The sequence below is a fragment of the Lithobates pipiens genome, unplaced genomic scaffold (genome assembly GCF_037356315.1).
Source record: "Lithobates pipiens isolate NorthernLeopardFrog02 unplaced genomic scaffold, aLitPip1_a1.2 Scaffold_3, whole genome shotgun sequence".
In the NCBI taxonomy this organism is placed as follows: Eukaryota; Metazoa; Chordata; class Amphibia; order Anura; family Ranidae; genus Lithobates; species Lithobates pipiens.
In genome coordinates this window covers 218,782,625-218,802,293 of record NW_027507790.1, presented here as the reverse complement: position 1 = coordinate 218,802,293, position 19,669 = coordinate 218,782,625, and the positions used below count along the sequence as shown (strand labels likewise).

At 46.0% G+C, this 19,669-nt stretch overlaps 1 long non-coding RNA gene across 1 annotated transcript; it reads left to right on the top strand.

Annotated features, from left to right (window-relative positions):
- The first annotated feature begins 7,578 nt into the window (after window positions 1-7,578).
- On the top strand, window positions 7,579-18,259 carry LOC143940023 (uncharacterized). The gene is made up of 3 exons (XR_013263810.1): window positions 7,579-7,776; window positions 14,273-14,414; window positions 18,048-18,259. It is a non-coding gene; the product is annotated as an uncharacterized LOC143940023 (long non-coding RNA).
- Window positions 18,260-19,669: the final 1,410 nt, after the last annotated feature.

Below are 19,669 nucleotides of genomic sequence, written 5' to 3'. Positions count from 1 at the left end.
CCATCCTCGCACAACAGGGATCCCAGAAAGGTTTAAAGCATGCTCTTCTTGCTCCTGCTCATCCGCCCCGGCACCATCCTCCTCTGACTCCTCATCAGACTCCTGTTGTTGACTTGTCTCAGATAGAGTAGCCCCCCCTGGGAATTCATCCAGCATTGCGACTTCCTCATCTTCCCGCTCCTGCTCCTCCACAGCCTGATCAATGACACGACGCAATGCACGCTCCAGAAAGAAGGCATAAGGTACCATGTCACTGATGGCGCCATGGCTGCGACTGACCAGTTTGGTGATCTCCTCAAATGGCCGCAGAAGTCTGCATGTGTCGCGCATGAGCAGCCACTGGCGCGGTGAAAAAAAACCCAGCTCCCCAGAACCGTTTCTTTCGCAGAGTTCATACAGGTAGACGTTAACTGCACGTTTCTGCTGGAGCAGCCTATCAAGCATATAGAAGGTTGAGTTCCATCGCGTCGGGCAATCGCAAATAAGACGTCTGACCGGCAGATGGTGTCGCCGCTGAATGTCAGCAAGGCGAGCCATGGCCGTGTAAGATCTTCTGAAATGGGCCGAGATTTTCCTTGCCTGCCGCAAGATGTCCTGGACCCCAGGGTATTTGACAAGGAATCGCTGCACGACCAAGTTTAAGACGTGTGCCATGCACGGCACGTGCGTGATTTTGCCCTGTTTCAATGCGCTAAGCAGATTGGCACCGTTGTCACACACCACTTTACCAACTGTCAAATTGAGCGGTGTTAGCCACTCATCTGCCTGTGAACGCAAAGCTGAAAGGAGTGCCGGGCCAGTGTGGCTCTTTGCTTCCAGGCACAACAGACGCAGCACGGCATGGCAACGTCTCACCTGGCATGTGGAATAGGTTCTGGGGAGCTTGGGCGGTGCAGTGGAAGAGACGCTAGCAGCGGAAAAGGAGGAGGCAGCTGAGGAGGAGAGGGAGGAGGATGGAGTAGGAGGAGGAGAAGAAGAGTCAGGCCTGCATGCAATCCGTGGCGGTAAAACCAAATCTACACGGGTGCCACGGGTTACATGCTTGACGGCCGTCAGAAGGTTCACCCAGTGGGCAGTAAAACTGATATACCTTCCCTGCCCGTGTTTGCTAGACCACGTGTCTGTGGTCAGATGTATCTTGGCACCGACACTGTGTGCCAGAGATACATTCACTTGCCGCTGAACATGGCCATATAGCTCTGGGATGCCCTTCTCTGAGAAATACTTCCTTCCTGGGACCTTCCATTGTGGTGTTCCAATGGCCACAAATTTGCGAAAGGCCTCCGAGTCCACCAGTTTATATGGCAGTAGTTGGCGGGCTATGAGTTCTGACAAGCCAGCCGCCAACCGTTGGGCAAGAGGGTTATCCGGCGTCATCATTTTTTTACGCTCAAACATTAGGCCCACGGAAGCCTGCCTTTTTGCAGAAAAATGTGAGCTTGGCGTGATGGAAGGTGGAGTGGAGGACAATTGTGAGGAGAGAGGAGAAGGAGAAGTAGAAGACGAGGCTGGACGGTGAGAGCCTGCAGTGTGGCTTTGTGTGTTCCGTTGCTCCCACTGGGCTCGGTGATGGCTGCTCATGTGCCTTCTTAAGGCGGTCGTCCCTAGGTGAGTATTGGGCTTACCGCGACTAACGCGTTGACTGCAAAGATTGCAGATGGCAACGCTATTGTCAGCAGCGGACAGGTTAAAAAAAGCCCACACTGCGGAGCCATGTGCCGGTGTCCTGGGAGCGCCAGATGTGACCGTACATGGTCGATGACTCGCTCCTGATACATTTGCAGTCTGCTTTGTCCCTGCTGTGCAATGTAAGTCATTGCTGCTTCTCCTCCCTATCTGCTGGTCCATATCTCCCTCTGAACTCCCCTCCTCTTCCTCTCTTGTGGGCACCCACGTGACATCACTAGACACGTCATCATCAACGTCACCTTCCCCACCGCTATAAGTAGAGATCTCGGAGTAGGCAGCAACACCGGGGACCAACCTCCTCCTTGGGCTGATCTGGGTACTGGCGTCAGACTGCTGAGTAGCGCTTGTTGCTACCTCCTCTTCCTGATCCAATACCAAGAGTGGCTGCGCATCAGAAATGTCCTCTTGATATGGATCGGAAAATAATTCCAGTGACTCAAGCGGAAGGTATGTGGTGGTGGTGGTGGTGGTCGTGTTGTTGGTGGTAGTGTCTTTGGGGGTGCACATAGCAGAGAGTGAAGAAGAGGGTGCAGATCGAGAGGATGAGGAGGGTGCAGAAGAGTAAGGCTGAGCGAGCCACTCAACCAAGTCTGGTGCATCCTTTAAAGTAATTGAACGCACCTTCTGCAACTTCCCACTTTGGCTCAAGCCTGTTGCTCCTGCCCTACCCCTACCACCCCTGCGGAAGGGCCTGCCTCTTCCTCTGCCTGTCATTTTTTAAATGACCCTGTGACAAAACTCTTAGTCCCTATACCGATGAAGGACTGCTGCAGTATAGGGCAGCGGTCAGCAGTGGTGCACGTCAACCCTATCTATTGTGGACCGATAGCGGTCCTTACAGAACAGCAGACTGTACCGCACTCAAGCCTATGTACCGTAGCACCCTATACCAAGTTACCAGTCCTTATAAGAACTTTTGTGGAACAAGCAGGTTGTGTGTTAGTGATTAGCAGACTGTACGTCAGTCCCTATACCGCTGAAGGACTGCTGCAGTATAGGGCAGCGGTCAGCAGTGGTGCACGTCAACCCTATCTATTGTGGACCGATAGCGGTCCTTACAGAACAGCAGACTGTACCGCACTCAAGCCTATGTACCGTAGCACCCTATACCAAGTTACCAGTCCTTATAAGAACTTTTGTGGACCAAGCAGGTTGTGTATTAGTGTTTAGCAGACTGTACGTCAGTCCCTATACCGCTGAAGGACTGCTGCAGTATAGGGCAGCGGTCAGCAGTGGTGCACGTCAACCCTATCTATTGTGGACCGATAGCGGTCCTTACAGAACAGCAGACTGTACCGCACTCAAGCCTATGTACCGTAGCACCCTATACCAAGTTACCAGTCCTTATAAGAACTTTTGTGGACCAAGCAGGTTGTGTATTAGTGTTTAGCAGACTGTACGTCAGTCCCTATACCGCTGAAGGACTGCTGCAGTATAGGGCAGCGGTCAGCAGTGGTGCACGTCAACCCTATCTATTGTGGACCGATAGCGGTCCTTACAGAACAGCAGACTGTACCGCACTCAAGCCTATGTACCGTAGCACCCTATACCAAGTTACCAGTCCTTATAAGAACTTTTGTGGAACAAGCAGGTTGTGTGTTAGTGATTAGCAGACTGTACGTCAGTCCCTATACCGCTGAAGGACTGCTGCAGTATAGGTGAGCGGTCAGCAGTGGTGCACGTCAACCCTATCTATTGTGGACCTATAGCGGTCCTTACAGAACAGCAGACTGTACCGCACTCAAGCCTATGTACCGTAGCACCCTATACCAAGTTACCAGTCCTTATAAGAACTTTTGTGGACCAAGCAGGTTGTGTATTAGTGTTTAGCAGACTGTACGTCAGTCCCTATACCGCTGAAGGACTGCTGCAGTATAGGGCAGCGGTCAGCAGTGGTGCACGTCAACCCTATCTATTGTGGACCGATAGCGGTCCTTACAGAACAGCAGACTGTACCGCACTCAAGCCTATGTACCGTAGCACCCTATACCAAGTTACCAGTCCTTATAAGAACTTTTGTGGAACAAGCAGGTTGTGTGTTAGTGATTAGCAGACTGTACGTCAGTCCCTATACCGCTGAAGGACTGCTGCAGTATAGGTGAGCGGTCAGCAGTGGTGCACGTCAACCCTATCTATTGTGGACCGATAGCGGTCCTTACAGAACAGCAGACTGTACCGCACTCAAGCCTATGTACCGTAGCACCCTATACCAAGTTACCAGTCCTTATAAGAACTTTTGTGGACCAAGCAGGTTGTGTATTAGTGTTTAGCAGACTGTACGTCAGTCCCTATACCGCTGAAGGACTGCTGCAGTATAGGGCAGCGGTCAGCAGTGGTGCACGTCAACCCTATCTATTGTGGACCGATAGCGGTCCTTACAGAACAGCAGACTGTACCGCACTCAAGCCTATGTACCGTAGCACCCTATACCAAGTTACCAGTCCTTATAAGAACTTTTGTGGACCAAGCAGGTTGTGTATTAGTGTTTAGCAGACTGTACGTCAGTCCCTATACCGCTGAAGGACTGCTGCAGTATAGGGCAGCGGTCAGCAGTGGTGCACGTCAACCCTATCTATTGTGGACCGATAGCGGTCCTTACAGAACAGCAGACTGTACCGCACTCAAGCCTATGTACCGTAGCACCCTATACCAAGTTACCAGTCCTTATAAGAACTTTTGTGGAACAAGCAGGTTGTGTGTTAGTGATTAGCAGACTGTACGTCAGTCCCTATACCGCTGAAGGACTGCTGCAGTATAGGTGAGCGGTCAGCAGTGGTGCACGTCAACCCTATCTATTGTGGACCTATAGCGGTCCTTACAGAACAGCAGACTGTACCGCACTCAAGCCTATGTACCGTAGCACCCTATACCAAGTTACCAGTCCTTATAAGAACTTTTGTGGACCAAGCAGGTTGTGTATTAGTGTTTAGCAGACTGTACGTCAGTCCCTATACCGCTGAAGGACTGCTGCAGTATAGGGCAGCGGTCAGCAGTGGTGCACGTCAACCCTATCTATTGTGGACCGATAGCGGTCCTTACAGAACAGCAGACTGTACCGCACTCAAGCCTATGTACCGTAGCACCCTATACCAAGTTACCAGTCCTTATAAGAACTTTTGTGGAACAAGCAGGTTGTGTGTTAGTGATTAGCAGACTGTACGTCAGTCCCTATACCGCTGAAGGACTGCTGCAGTATAGGTGAGCGGTCAGCAGTGGTGCACGTCAACCCTATCTATTGTGGACCGATAGCGGTCCTTACAGAACAGCAGACTGTACCGCACTCAAGCCTATGTACCGTAGCACCCTATACCAAGTTACCAGTCCTTATAAGAACTTTTGTGGACCAAGCAGGTTGTGTATTAGTGTTTAGCAGACTGTACGTCAGTCCCTATACCGCTGAAGGACTGCTGCAGTATAGGGCAGCGGTCAGCAGTGGTGCACGTCAACCCTATCTATTGTGGACCGATAGCGGTCCTTACAGAACAGCAGACTGTACCGCACTCAAGCCTATGTACCGTAGCACCCTATACCAAGTTACCAGTCCTTATAAGAACTTTTGTGGAACAAGCAGGTTGTGTGTTAGTGATTAGCAGACTGTACGTCAGTCCCTATACCGCTGAAGGACTGCTGCAGTATAGGTGAGCGGTCAGCAGTGGTGCACGTCAACCCTATCTATTGTGGACCGATAGCGGTCCTTACAGAACAGCAGACTGTACCGCACTCAAGCCTATGTACCGTAGCACCCTATACCAAGTTACCAGTCCTTATAAGAACTTTTGTGGACCAAGCAGGTTGTGTATTAGTGTTTAGCAGACTGTACGTCAGTCCCTATACCGCTGAAGGACTGCTGCAGTATAGGGCAGCGGTCAGCAGTGGTGCACGTCAACCCTATCTATTGTGGACCGATAGCGGTCCTTACAGAACAGCAGACTGTACCGCACTCAAGCCTATGTACCGTAGCACCCTATACCAAGTTACCAGTCCTTATAAGAACTTTTGTGGACCAAGCAGGTTGTGTATTAGTGTTTAGCAGACTGTACGTCAGTCCCTATACCGCTGAAGGACTGCTGCAGTATAGGGCAGCGGTCAGCAGTGGTGCACGTCAACCCTATCTATTGTGGACCGATAGCGGTCCTTACAGAACAGCAGACTGTACCGCACTCAAGCCTATGTACCGTAGCACCCTATACCAAGTTACCAGTCCTTATAAGAACTTTTGTGGAACAAGCAGGTTGTGTGTTAGTGATTAGCAGACTGTACGTCAGTCCCTATACCGCTGAAGGACTGCTGCAGTATAGGGCAGCGGTCAGCAGTGGTGCACGTCAACCCTATCTATTGTGGACCGATAGCGGTCCTTACAGAACAGCAGACTGTACCGCACTCAAGCCTATGTACCGTAGCACCCTATACCAAGTTACCAGTCCTTATAAGAACTTTTGTGGAACAAGTGAGTTGTGAATGTTTAGCAGACTGCAGCAGAAGGGCAGCAGTCAAGTATAATATCCTTTCTATATTTGGAAGAAAGAATATTATACATGTACAAGCCTATTACTGTACCACTGATACCAGTCCTGAAAAGAACCTTTGTGGAACTAATAATAACAGCAAGTCTTTAAAATTACCCTCACTGCCTGACAACACTGCTTCCTTCCTGTCCCTATACAAATTGGCAAAAAAAGAGAACGATTAGTGGTTACTGGAACAGCTCTTTTGTGGACCTTGATAGTAACAGCTAATGATGATGATGATGATGATGATGATGAAAGACTAATCTGGCTGTCCCTGTAGCATACACCGTCCTTTCCCTTTCTCTAAACTAACAAAAGACACTCAGGCTGCTGCAAGAATCAGCAGCACAGCAAACCTATCAACACCTAACACCTATACCAGTCCTGAAAAGAACTTTTGTGTACCAAATAGCTAGTGGTTTATCTCTCCCTACTCCACACAGGAACCTGTCCCTATCGTAACAGAAGAAAGAATGTAAAATGGCCACCGGATCGGGTGTATTTATAGGTTAGGGGGAATGTACAAGTGTCCATGTGCTGTCATGTCTCAATTGGCTGTCCTGTATCACATGATAAACGTGTCACCAAAGGTTAAAGTTCTTGTATACATTAAACACGTAAGTCCGCCGCGGCGAACGACGGAAAAAGGCGTTCGAACGTGCGGACCGCGAATGTCGGAAATTCGCCGCGAAACGACCGCCGGGCGAACCGTTCGGCCATCACTACTCATAAGTTGAGATACCCTGGCAGAATGTATGATTTGAAATCAATCCCTCATTTTGGTCTGATCTATAGCGTTGTATATAAAATTCACTCAAGTGTTTTCCAGCCCTAAACCTTTCATCTGATTTCTAAATTGCGTTTGTAAATTCCAAAAGCCAATATAAAGGAATCATAGTGGTAAAAAAAGCACTTGTAGGTTTAACCAATCTTTTTTTTGTACAATTCTCCTTTAAGAGGGCATGCAAGAGGTGTGTCCTATGCCTGCATACTTTTGCTGATAGGTGTCCCTCATTCCCGTCTCAAAAAGTTGGGAGGGATGTGATACCACTTTAAAAGTTTAAAGCATTATTAGAAAGAGGAGAAATGTGTTCAAAAATTAAGAGCTGACTGTACAATAAGTGGTATTTGAAACAAAATCTGCTTATTCATTTTCCCATTGATGAGATGTACTTTGAAAATAGGAAGGGATTGAAAACAACCCCCTGTGGCACTGCAGCTATAATAGGCAGAGGACATAAAACATAGATGTATATTTATCAAGCGATGAAGGGTAAAGTGCAGGTGGCTCCATAAAACTGTAACCAGATCATGACCTTCAGAGATTGAGTTGGACAGAACTCTCACCGACTGGGAGCATTACTAATCATGAACACAACACCACAAGAAAGCACGGCATAGAAAAGCCGAGTCACCTGGCCTAAAGCACACACTCTGGAAAGAAATTTCCGTGTCCAAAGATGGGACTTGTGCTTGCAGGCACATTGCTGGAGGGACAATAGATGACTGATCTATGGAAACACCATCTTTGTGGAAGATTTCACAGATCAAGAACGAAGAGATGTCCTCTTCTAGACAGGTGCTGTTAGTATTACGTACCCATAACCCTCTAGGCTAATTTGATCTAAGAATCAGCTGATCAGTCAGGTTTTGAAGTATCAGAGAGAGACATTTATTTCAAAACATGCTGTCATTTTTTAGGCATTTATTAGAGCAGAATATTTTTGATTGCAAAGAATTTGAAAAAAAAGTAAACATGAGTTCCAGGTATGGCAATTTTAACAGTTGAGTTGGTCCAGCTTATGCCATACCTGTGCGGTCCCTATGGAAGCTGGAAATCACTGTAGTAGGTGCCTGTACTACAGTGATCTCCACTAGCTTCTGGGTCCTATTGCATTGTAAGCAGCTGCCCTGCCACTTGGCATGGGGCCCATTCAGGGAATACTTTACATTTTCTCATTGAATGCATGGCGTTCTCTAAGATGAGGTGGAGAGGTGGGTTTGTAATGTCACAATCTCTGCCTCATCTATTCATAGACCACTGTGCATTCCTTTAGTGAATACAAAGTGTTATCTCCCTGATTGGGCCTTGTGGCAAGCATCAGGGCAGCTTAGAAAGTATTTTCTAAATCGCGCCAACGCTGAATGAGCAACCTTCTGTGTTTGGTGAAAGCCAGTGCAGCTGCTCAGCATGGGACCCAGAAGCTAGTGGAGATTTCCAGATTTCATGCAAGCTGAGGTTGGCTGGCTGTGCATTGTTTTCTGCCCCCCCCCCCCCAAAAAAAATACCACTGATCGTCACTGCTATACATACTTGTAAGCAGGTTGGAATTTAACCAGTTAGGTGCTGCCCTGGACAGGAGGGTATGGGCTAGTCTCTTTTCTAGTATTTTGGTTTTGGGAAGTTTTTCTCTGGGTCTGGCCCACTGATCCTGTGTTATAAAAGAGGTGCTTTGGTCCAGGGCCAGGGGGGTTGGGGTAGAGAGAGTGGTGGGTGGTAACTGAGAGCCTGTAAGAGAACACTGTAAGGGAGAAGAGAGATGATCAGACTGCTGCTACTGCCATCACGTACAACAGGGATGCCCAACCAGTGGCCCAGGGGCCACATGTGGCCCGCGGAGCCCTCTGATGTGGCCCACGACCTCCTGCTCAAAGATGGCAGGTTGGCAAGCCCAGATCACGGGTTGCCGACCAGCCATCCCAGAGCAGCAGTTTTGTGAATGAAGCCACTGGTAGTGGAAGCAAGTGGCTGCGGAGCAGAGCCACATAAGCCAATGCTTCCTGTATGGTGCCCACTCCTGTCACAGGCAGAGTGATACCAAATGCACTCCGACTGGGACAGCAACAGCCAGCGATACCAGAATGGAAGATGGTTATTAAAGGCAAGTTTACTACTAAATTCACAGTATATATGGATATATCCATTTTGCAGTGGTTAATGGGCTGCTTTCAAACTGATCCGCAGGTGCAGTGCAGCTGCGGGTTACCTGCATTGAGCCATAGACTTCTGTTATTACCTGCGGGTTTGTTGCGCCTTTAGAAAGTGTGCCACACCTGCAGAATATAATAGAAGTTTATGGCAAAGTGCAGCTAACCCGCAGAAAATCCATAGGTTCACTGCACTGCACCCGCACTTTGGGCAAATCGCAAAGCATCAGTGTGAAAGCAGCCTTAGGCCCCTTTCACATGATTGGTCCGACCCAATCGGACATACTATTCACCTCTATGGAGCAGCAGATGTAAACGGACTTGTGTCTGTTTACAACCGCCTACCTAAAAAAAACAGAAAGGGATCTGCCCCTTCTGTCTGGGCGAATCGTATTGGATCAGAGGACCCATAGAGTAGAATGGGCTGTGTCTGTGGTTACAGACCTGTTATCCTCCCGCACCGCTCATTGTGGCCCGCAACCAGTTACCAATTCACTTAAGTGGCCCTTGCTCTTCAAAAGGTTGGGCACCGCTGACGTAGAAAGTCTTCTTTAACTAGGGCTCATCCCTGAAGATAGCAGATACTGGGAAATGTCACTAATGGACCCCTTGTCTATACATGAACTCCACTCTTGCAGGTATGCCGGGGCAGCATATAGCCTAAGTTAGGAGTAGGGATGTAATAAAAATCCTGTCCTTGCACATTGGACTTTGAGCTATTCACTTTTGAAACTTTGTTTTTGCCTGGTCTGAAGTTACTAAAAAGGGCGTAATGCAAGTAACCATACCTTTCTATAGTTCAGATCACTAAGGTAGTTTGCCATATGAAGATATCAGCACAAGAGTAATACAGTGTGAAGAAGAAGGGGTGCCTAGGGTAAGAAGTAGTTACATGCAGCCTGTCGATAAACACATGCCTGAGATAGGAAAGGGAACTTGGTTATGAGGAAAGGCTATGAGCGCTGAACTAGTTCTCTCTTTTCACAAAAAAAGGAGAGGTGAACTGACTCCAAATATACTGCCCACCCCTCTGGATTTCACTGCAAATGCCCCCGATGATACCCAATGCTGCCGGTGTAGTGGTCCATACATAGCAAAACACAGCCCTGGCTTGCAATGGACAAGCACTCATTGGTCAGCACAGCTACACAAGCAATGAGAAGCACAATTGAGGTTTCTTCTTCTGATAAGGTGTTCCAGAAGAAGGAAGCGCATCACACCGATCATGTGATCATGTTAACCAATGATTGATTGCCTGCCATTGCAAGCATAATCATGTATATACTTACTCTAGGGCTGGGTACGATGTACAGACCACTACATTGGCAGCACAGAGTGGTGACCAGGATATTTGGAGTTAGTTAAAATTTCCTGTCTCCTACTCATTTCTCATTCTCATTTTTCATCAAGATCACATAGAAACACTATTAGTAAAAACAAAACAAAAACAAAAAAAACAAACACTTTTTATTATAATTACTATGATTGTTATTATTATTATTATTATTATTATTATTACTACTATATACCAGGAATGCTAGTCTATATCTGGCCTGCATACCTTGGTGTATGTTATGTAATGGACTGCAATTTCTGAGATTATTTCCGGGTTTATTTTTTTTCCTCAGAAGTTCTATGAACCTTCAGGCAGAGAGATCTGTTCAGTCATGATTGTGAAGGAAAGAGATAATTCCTCACATCAGAAGACCAGCAGACAAAATCGAAAATGATTTGTTTCATGGTCTAATAAAGTTGGTTGAACCTTGAAAAATAGTGTTGGTGGGCACTATGGAGATCTGGGCACTCCATTCACCATTGCTCATTCTCTGTCGGTTTGCGTAGCCATAGCTAAAGCTGACCAAAGAGCTAATATGTCAGATGAACGTGAGTATATGACCATACACTTTTGCCTCAGTGGATGCCCCTAGCATTGTTTTTATTAATTCTGTCTCTACTTCATGAACTAGCAAACTTTGACAAGCCAGAATAAATTTCAATCTGTTGGGAACAGACAGCTCACCTTTCCCTTTTACATTGGTGGTCAGAGATAACTTTCTGTCCTGCGGTGCAATCGACCCAGGATCTGTGCTGGGCTATTTTGCGCTCTAGGCAAGACCAGCCACTTGCACCCACCCACCACCTCTGCATCCCCCCCCCCCCCCCAAAAAAAACGTTTAAAACACAGGTCACTGCACTATGGGTGAGCATGGATCTTGTGTAGAAATGCACCTACATCTGTGGTGTTACTGGAAAAAAGAATGTCCCTGCATCCTTGGTGTCACTGAAAAAAAAAAGTCCCTGCATTGGTGGTTTCACTGGAAGGACAAATGTCCTTGTGTCAGTGTGTCTCTGTGTCCATCATATGTGGTGTGTACCAGAAAATTGAAGGGGGTGGGGTGGTAGGAAGCTGACAGTGGGGTACAGAGAGGATGAAGATGACAGGGGGTGGGGTGGTGGGATGCCAGGCACAGGGAGATTACGATGACAGAGGATGGTGTGGTATGAAGCTGACAGTGGGGTACAGGGGGGATTACGATGACAGGGGGTGGAGTGGTAGGATGCAAGGCACAGGGGGATTACGATGACAGGGGGTGGTAGGAAGCTGACAGTGGGGTACAGGGGGGATGATGATAAAAAGTATGATGACAGCACTCGGAGGCAGGGTGGTAGGATGCCAGGAACAGGGGGATGATAATGATGATGATAGGGGGACAGTAGGTGGCATCATATGCTGGATGGCATACTTATCGTCAAAGCTGTGTGTGTGAGGTCACGGGCGGCTGGTAGCTGGGATGTTCGGGGGAGCCCTCGATCAGGGAGTGACATCAAGGGATGCAGTCAGTGTCAGGCAGTAGGACCATCATGCACAGTACCTTGAGACTCTGGCAGACTGGCTCCCCGATGACCGCTACTCCTGCTCTGGCAGGTCCTCCACTATGGTCATCCATCCTGGTAGATGGAGATCAGAGGAGAGCAGGTAGCTGCTCAGCTGCGGTGGCCATTATCTGGGCTCTGCACATGGCAGGAGTTCCACAGAGCATGGGAGAATGGGAGGAGCCAGGGGAGGGGAGCACATGGATCCACCCACTGACCCAACAGCTGTTGTATCGAGGTTCTGAGAGCACAGTTCTGACAAGCTCTCACTGCCTCTTCCTCCTTCACAGGACTGCATGGTGTCTCCCTGCGCCTTGGAAGGACTACTACTGTCACACAGCGGAATAGGGAATCAGCGGCCATAGCGGCAGTGCGCCCTAGGCAGCTACCTAGTTCGCTTAGCGGTAGCGCTGACCCTGGGTGGACTATATTCTTCCAGGATTTTCTGTTCTTCTAATGCCATGTACACACGAGCGGAATGTCTGACAGAAAAAGTCAGACGAAAGCTTTTCATCGCATATTCAGATCGTGTGTATGCCTCATCTGACATTTTTTTCTGACGGACCTAGAAATAAAACATGTTCTAAATATTTCCAACAGAACCAATTCCTATCGGAAAAAACACTTGTCTGTATGCTGTTCCAATGGACCAAAAACGACGCATGCTCTGAAGCAAGTACTAGACGGAAGCGTTCGGTGTGGTAAAACTAGCGTTCGTATTGGAGCTAGAACATTCCTCACGCTGCTAATTCTGTGATCTTTTAATGCATTATTTTCTTCTTTATAATGCTTGAAGAATGCAGTTGTTTTGCTGCTCATATTCACACAGAGTCCTCATAAAATTATTATTTCTCCTGATCTCATGAATAATATTGTATTATTTAAAAGCCAGATCTCCATAATAATGTATACAATTATTTTTTATAGTCATCTTTCATTATTTTTTATTTCATCAAGATTTTTTTAGGATTAATTAAAAATTATTTTCTAGTGATCTCCATATAATTTTTATTTTTTTTGGTGTGTCAAGTTAACACAATAACATTATTAGCTTGTATTTTTTATTAACCTCAAGGAAGTTGGTGTCCCCTGTTAATTTGAAATTGTCTTTTTGGAATGTACCTGCCTACACACAAACTGTCCTTTTTGTAGAGAAACACATAAGAAAGTATTTTCTGAAAATAAAATCTCCATTTATTCTGGGTAACAAAATAAAGAGGAAGGCAACGCTGGAGAAATGTTTGGAATTTGTGAAGCCTTTTGGCCCCCAGGGCACACATCAAGTCCATGTAAAAGAAAATGGGAAGCTTGAGGAGTCCATATAATTTTGGACCCAGGAATCCTAGAGATTAGGACCAGCAGCAGATGACATATCTGTCCCCAGGCTGTGGTACTACACCAGCCTACGTCTTCTGTCAGACCAGGCTGAAGCCAAGTCATCGCTTTCTTCTCTTCACTGCAGCCTTCCCTCCACCCTTCCCTGCAGCCTTCCTTGGAGGCTATGCCTCGGGTGGTGGACTTGTGGCAGGAAGAGGAGGAGGAGGAAGATGGGCTTGCTCATATATGTGGTTGTTCTTAGTTGGCCCCTCAACCCATTCTGAAGGGCCTCAAATATAATTCCCTCACAGAGTAGGTGTTGACCCTTCTCCAAGTCTAGCAACCCGCCTCCTCCTGGCTGCCACTGGGCACTGCCTCCTCCTGGCTGTCACTGGGCCCGCCCACCTCTTAGCTGACACTGGGCATGGCCTCCTCCTGGCTGCCACTTTCCAGACCCCCCTCTTTGCTGAGCTCATCCTGTGTATCAAAAAGGAACATAGTTTTAGTTTTTGCTTCATCAATCACACACAATTTTCAGCTCATGACTTGCAAATTCAATGTTAATAAATAGAAAAGACTATCATTCTGACCCCAGCATTTTTCAAGCTGGTCACAAACATTTTTGGCCACTACTGTCAATTGATATGTATACATAATTTTTTATTAAACCATTCATTTGTAATCAATTATCACATCTAGTTAACATCATTAATATTAGGACAATAAATATGTCTAAAAATAATATACCTGGCTCCAGCTGGGCGCATCCACTTCTTCCAGGATGGAAGGCCCAGGTTGTTCCTCGCTGGCCTCTGCTGGGGTTGAGGGAAGGGTGGAGGGAAGGCTGCAGGGAAGGGTAGAAAGAGAATCCCTACCTTCAGTCTGGTTGTCCAGAAACCGCAGTTGAATTACTACAGCCTGTGTGCTAAAGTATACCTTTTGTTTCCTTTTCATAGGGGACCAAAGACTCGGAGGACACCTCTCAACAGAGGACACAAGGAACCCCCCACCTGAGAAAGAAGGGGAACTCCAAAAAACACCCCGAGGATCTGGAGGAAGGAAAAGTAGGGGAACTTGGCAAATTTGTCACCACAACAGGTGAGTGTCTGACACCCCAGCTTCAGGTAATATATGTATGCCTGCATATTTATAAGACATGCTTTTCCAATTTTTTTTGGTGATTTGATGGTTGTGGAAGAGCAAGCTTCAAAATTCACAAGTGCAAGTGCACAGCTACTAATCCAGGACATGACATGGAATCATGAAATCGACATCATTAGAATAAACAAAATTTTCTGGAGAAACAAATGAAGAACATGATTGATGTGTTGGGAAGAATTTAAAAGGTCTTCAAAATACAACCAAATAATTGTGCAGTATGGAGCAGGATAGGATGATATGGTTGATTTTGTTGTCAGCCATATGGATTGCTTTCAGAAACAGGCGGAACCGGCTGGCCATTATCCCAAAGGTATTCTCAATGACTCTTCTCGCTCTGGCCAGCCGGTAGTTAAAAACCTTCCTCTTCGGGTGAGGGTCCTTTGGGGGAATGGCCTCATCAGGTGCTCGCCCAGACCAAAGGCTTCATCTGCAATAAAGATGAAGGGGAGTCCTTTCACGTTATCCGCATCAGGTGGCAATGCCATGCCCCATTCTGGAGTCGCTGGTAAAACTCTGTCTGCGTGAAGACTCCTCCATCCGGTAATTCTTCCCCACATCCACATAGAGGAACTCATATTGTACCGACACCACCGCCATTAACACCACCACCATTAACACTACACTATTAAACCCCTTATAGTTATAATAGTAAGACCACGAATGGGGTGGTGGCTCGATGTGGATGTGTTTCCCATCTATAGCCCCTCCACAGTTGGGAAAGTCCCAACCGTCAGCAAAATGGGAGGCCGTAGTCTGCCATTCCTGTGGCTTTGAAGGAAACTGTGGAGTCAAACAAGAAAAAATATATAAGTACTTTTGCACATAACATTGCAAGCAGATTACACAAAAAACATTCTTGCACAACATCAGTATAACATTTATTTTAAGGAGTACACATTTTAGAGGGTGTTTCGTGTAAAGCACTACAATGGAGCTGACAAAATACATTGTTAAGGGACTAGGCTATAGGTGTATATGGGCCCAGGATAGCATGCTGGGGAGGTTAGTGAAGGCAAATATGCATGTAGGCCAAAAAAGGGGCATTAAAAGCTTCCAGCATGCATGAGGATAAAGGGGACATTCACAGCATATTCCAATCATGGTAATTAGGGAATGATGACAGAAATATAATACATTATCAAACATTAAATACATATGTAGTGCTGGTATCCTTGCCTACTAAATGATATTAGCATTTACAATGAAAGTCTATGGACATTTCTATGGCATAGTGTTTGGCGCCATCTAGCGGCCAAACACCGATAGTGGACTTGAATGATTTTTGCTTTCTCAAAGCACTGAACTTTGTACAGGAAGTGACTGTTATTTACACTGGCCTTTTTACCCAGGATGCTGGGTGTCCTAACCATGGACACCCTCTCTGACAGTGCATTCTGGGTAGAAGATAAAAGGAGACAGAGCGGCCATCTTTGGTCTCTTGAGAACGCATGGCTTAAATGTGAGGACTTGTGAGGAGGCCTCCCGGAAGAAGCGGTCTATTGCTCTTGCGGAGCGCAACCCTGCTCGATTGTGTGAGTGACCTGAAGTGACAGAGACACAGTGATCAGATTGGGAAGATCCAGAGACACTCATTTGAGCATCAGAAGACCGGGTTCACCTATCGGAACAGAATGGAGTGACGGAGCCAGCTGATATAGAAGCAAGCTGCAAACACTGGACCAGAGCTACCAAACAGAGCTTCCGATCCAGTTGGTGATCGGGTTGCGGCCCATAGTTTATTAACTTTTGCACCTAGTCAGATTATATACAGGCCTCGCTGGGATCCATAGTCCTATGGAGGAAGAGTATAGCAACTGACACTAGGCAGGCATAAGGCCTATCTGCTATTGCATCTCAAGCCTTGTATCATAGTTACGGAAGCAACACCAGGATCATCTTTAGCTCTACTTTAATTATTTTATTACTTGGATTACAAATTAAAAGAAATTACAATAGCTAGCAGAAGACAAGAAGACTAAAGACTGAGTATGTTTAATGAAATCTCACAAATAGCTATAAAAAGAGGGTGAGCTCCCATATTTATATATATATATATATATATATATATATATATATATATATATATATATATATATATATATATATATATATATATATTGTTTATAATTGTTTTATCAAAATTCATTGTCCTGACATTCTATGTTGGGATGACAGTACGATTGCTGTAATCACCTGTTTACCAATATATACAGTAAAATATACTTTGGTTAAGTACCCCGTTGTGTGGAGTATTGTTTTCTCCCAGCAGGTGGAGCCAGTGGATCCTGAGAGGACAATACAGGTATATTGTGTTATATTATTTTGTACTGTATTTTATTGTACCGCAGCTGTGTCAAGGGGACTGAGGCAAGTTAGTGGGGTTTATTGGCTGAGTGCAGGCCCAAATCAAACCAGCAGCTCCTTCAGGTGTAAGTGCTACACATATAATGTGATGTTACAGGAGAAACCTTACCCTTATATAGTCCTTCTGCAGGACCTGAATGATGACAGAACAGGTCTCTGGAATAATGCCTGTAGAGAACTTGAGGTCCTGTAGACTTCTCCCAGTCTCCAAGTACCACAGGTTGGTGACTAGCCTCTGCTGCGGAGTGATGGCTTGCCTCATGCAGGTATCCTGTCTGCTGATATAAGGGGGTGAAAAACGGGGTCCGTCATCCGGAGAAATTTCCTGAAATTATCAGGATTATTCTCCTGGATCTCATGAAGCAGAGGCATGTGCAAGAATTGGTCATGCTGGAGTAATCGATTCTTGGACCATGAACTCCTCCTCGCCCTGTTCATGGACTGGACTTGGGTCAAAGTATAAACCCCAACACCAAGCCCCCACACAGCACGAACTGTACGACGAGTACATAACCGCAACATGGCTTCAAAACGGTCGGCTGGTCAGAACGAACTTAACAGAACGCACTGAAGAACAGCAAGGCCTGTGAAGAGTGAACTGAAAATCAGCAAGGAGCGGACAAGAACTGACTGTAAGCACTGAAAACCAGATAGAAACTCACAAGCACAAACTGAACAGCAGTAAAACGATCTGAAAAAGCTGGAGTCTGAAAAGCACAAATCTTCTCTAACCAAACTTCTACTAACACGAGATTAGCTGAAGGAGCCCAAAGGGTGGAGCACTGGGTCTTGAACTTCCTTTTTCTAGTCCAGTCTTTCGTGTTATACGTCACCACGTTCTTGACGATTGGACTTTGGTGTGATCGTGTGTATGCAAGACAGTTTTAGCGGAACTCCGTCGGAAATACTTTCAGAGTTTGTTCCAATGGGAAAATCGGTCGCGTGTACAGGGCATTAGTTGCTAACAGCAACTGATTTCTAATTTCTACATCTCATCATTGCTTCCTATACCTTCTTTCACAGATAACTGCCATTTAGGTCACGCCCATACCAGGAGTCTGAATTAGCCTGTTTCATTTCAATACCGTTAACAAAATTCAGACTACATATGAATGGAAGCATTTAAAATGGTAATAAACCCAAAACCAGAAGTGTAATATATTGCAGCTTACCAATCTGATGCTTGCATTTGTTTTATTTTTTAAGGCTTTTTCCCTCTGGTGATCTGGCCAGTAACACAGCTCCTGTATTAGAATGCCCCCCGTTCTGGATGAAGAAGCACAGAGGAACCTTTGGACAGCAACTGTGTTAACCTGTGCAGAGAAGAGTGATGTACTAACAAATTGAAGCCAAACTCCAGTTCACACTGCAGTTACAGCAAACTGTTTTTTTGGGATAAAGGTTTTAAAAATAAATAAAAGATGACCATTGTAAGCACCTCTGTCAGTGGTAAATTATTTGTCTCAATACTCTAAACTGCTACATTTTCAGGAGAGCTTGTTCTGTTCCAAAAAAACAACAACAGACTGGATAGATCACCAGGTAAAAATAAAAGAAAGAAAGCCTAACAAAGAAAACAAATGCAGCCATCACATCTAAGAATTGTTAAGCCACAATATAATAAATGTTTCCTTTTGGGATTAATACCACTTTAACCCCTTAACATCAGCGCCTCCTGGCCATTTAGGAGGTTTCTGTAGCCGGGAGGTGGGGCTGGATTTCTGATCATGTGACTGCCGTGATTGGCTACCACAGCGGTCCCATGATCAAGAAAGCTCCTGATCGCAAGTAGAGATCAGGAGCTTTCCGTTAGCCGCTAGTAACTGTCCTGGGAGCACGAACTGTGCATGCTGTTGGCACAGCTTGGTTTACAATTTGGTACGCATATATGTGGCCTCTCAGCATTAAGGCCCACCCGCCGAAAGGCTGCATATATGCGTACCGCTGGAATGAAAAGGTTAAGAAGACTGTCAAGAGTTAACATATTGACAGTAAAAACATAGGGGTCAATTCAATAAAGTTTACCAAATGCGATATTTCAAAAAATAAATCATGATTATGCGTTATTTACCGCAAAAAAAAAAAAAAAAGTGCCGGTAAATATTGCTTTAAATACTCTAAAGTCCAATTCACAAATGGACCAAAGAGTAAAAAAGCATGTAATATCTACCATCAGGGTTTTACTGGCAGTATCACATACAGTATTTGTCAAAAAACCGCATGGGGTTGAGGGGAACCCAGCCGCCGTGTCCTTAACAACAGATGACTCATAAGCTGTCAACAGGTTCCCTGCCTTCAGCTGAATGTAAAAAAAATTAAAAAAAAGACAAAAGACAATTAAAAAATTCATACCAGACCCTTATCAGAGCATGCAGCCCAGCATGTCAGGAAAGGGATGGGACGAGCAAGCGCCCCCTCCTGAACCATACCAGGCCACATGCCCTCAACATGGAGGCTGTTGTCCCCCTGTTGATGGGGACAAGGGCCTCATCCCCACAACAATGACTGTCAGGGGGCTTATCGGAATCTGGAAGCCCCCTTTAACAAGGGGGCCCCAGATCCTGGCCCCCCCTTCTATGTGAATTAGTATCGGGTACATAGTACCCCTACCCATTTACCCATTACCCATTCACCAAAAAAGTGTCACAAAGTAATAAATACATAGAGAGACAGTATTTGGCAATTCCTTAATTAAAAAATTAAAAATTTAAAAACAGTGTCCCCTGAAGTAAATTATTGTCAATCACGCCGCCCGTCCGAAAAAGAAACAAAAATGCAGTCTCCACCATTTGACATTTCTTGTATAGGTAAGGGACGAGGCCACCTGG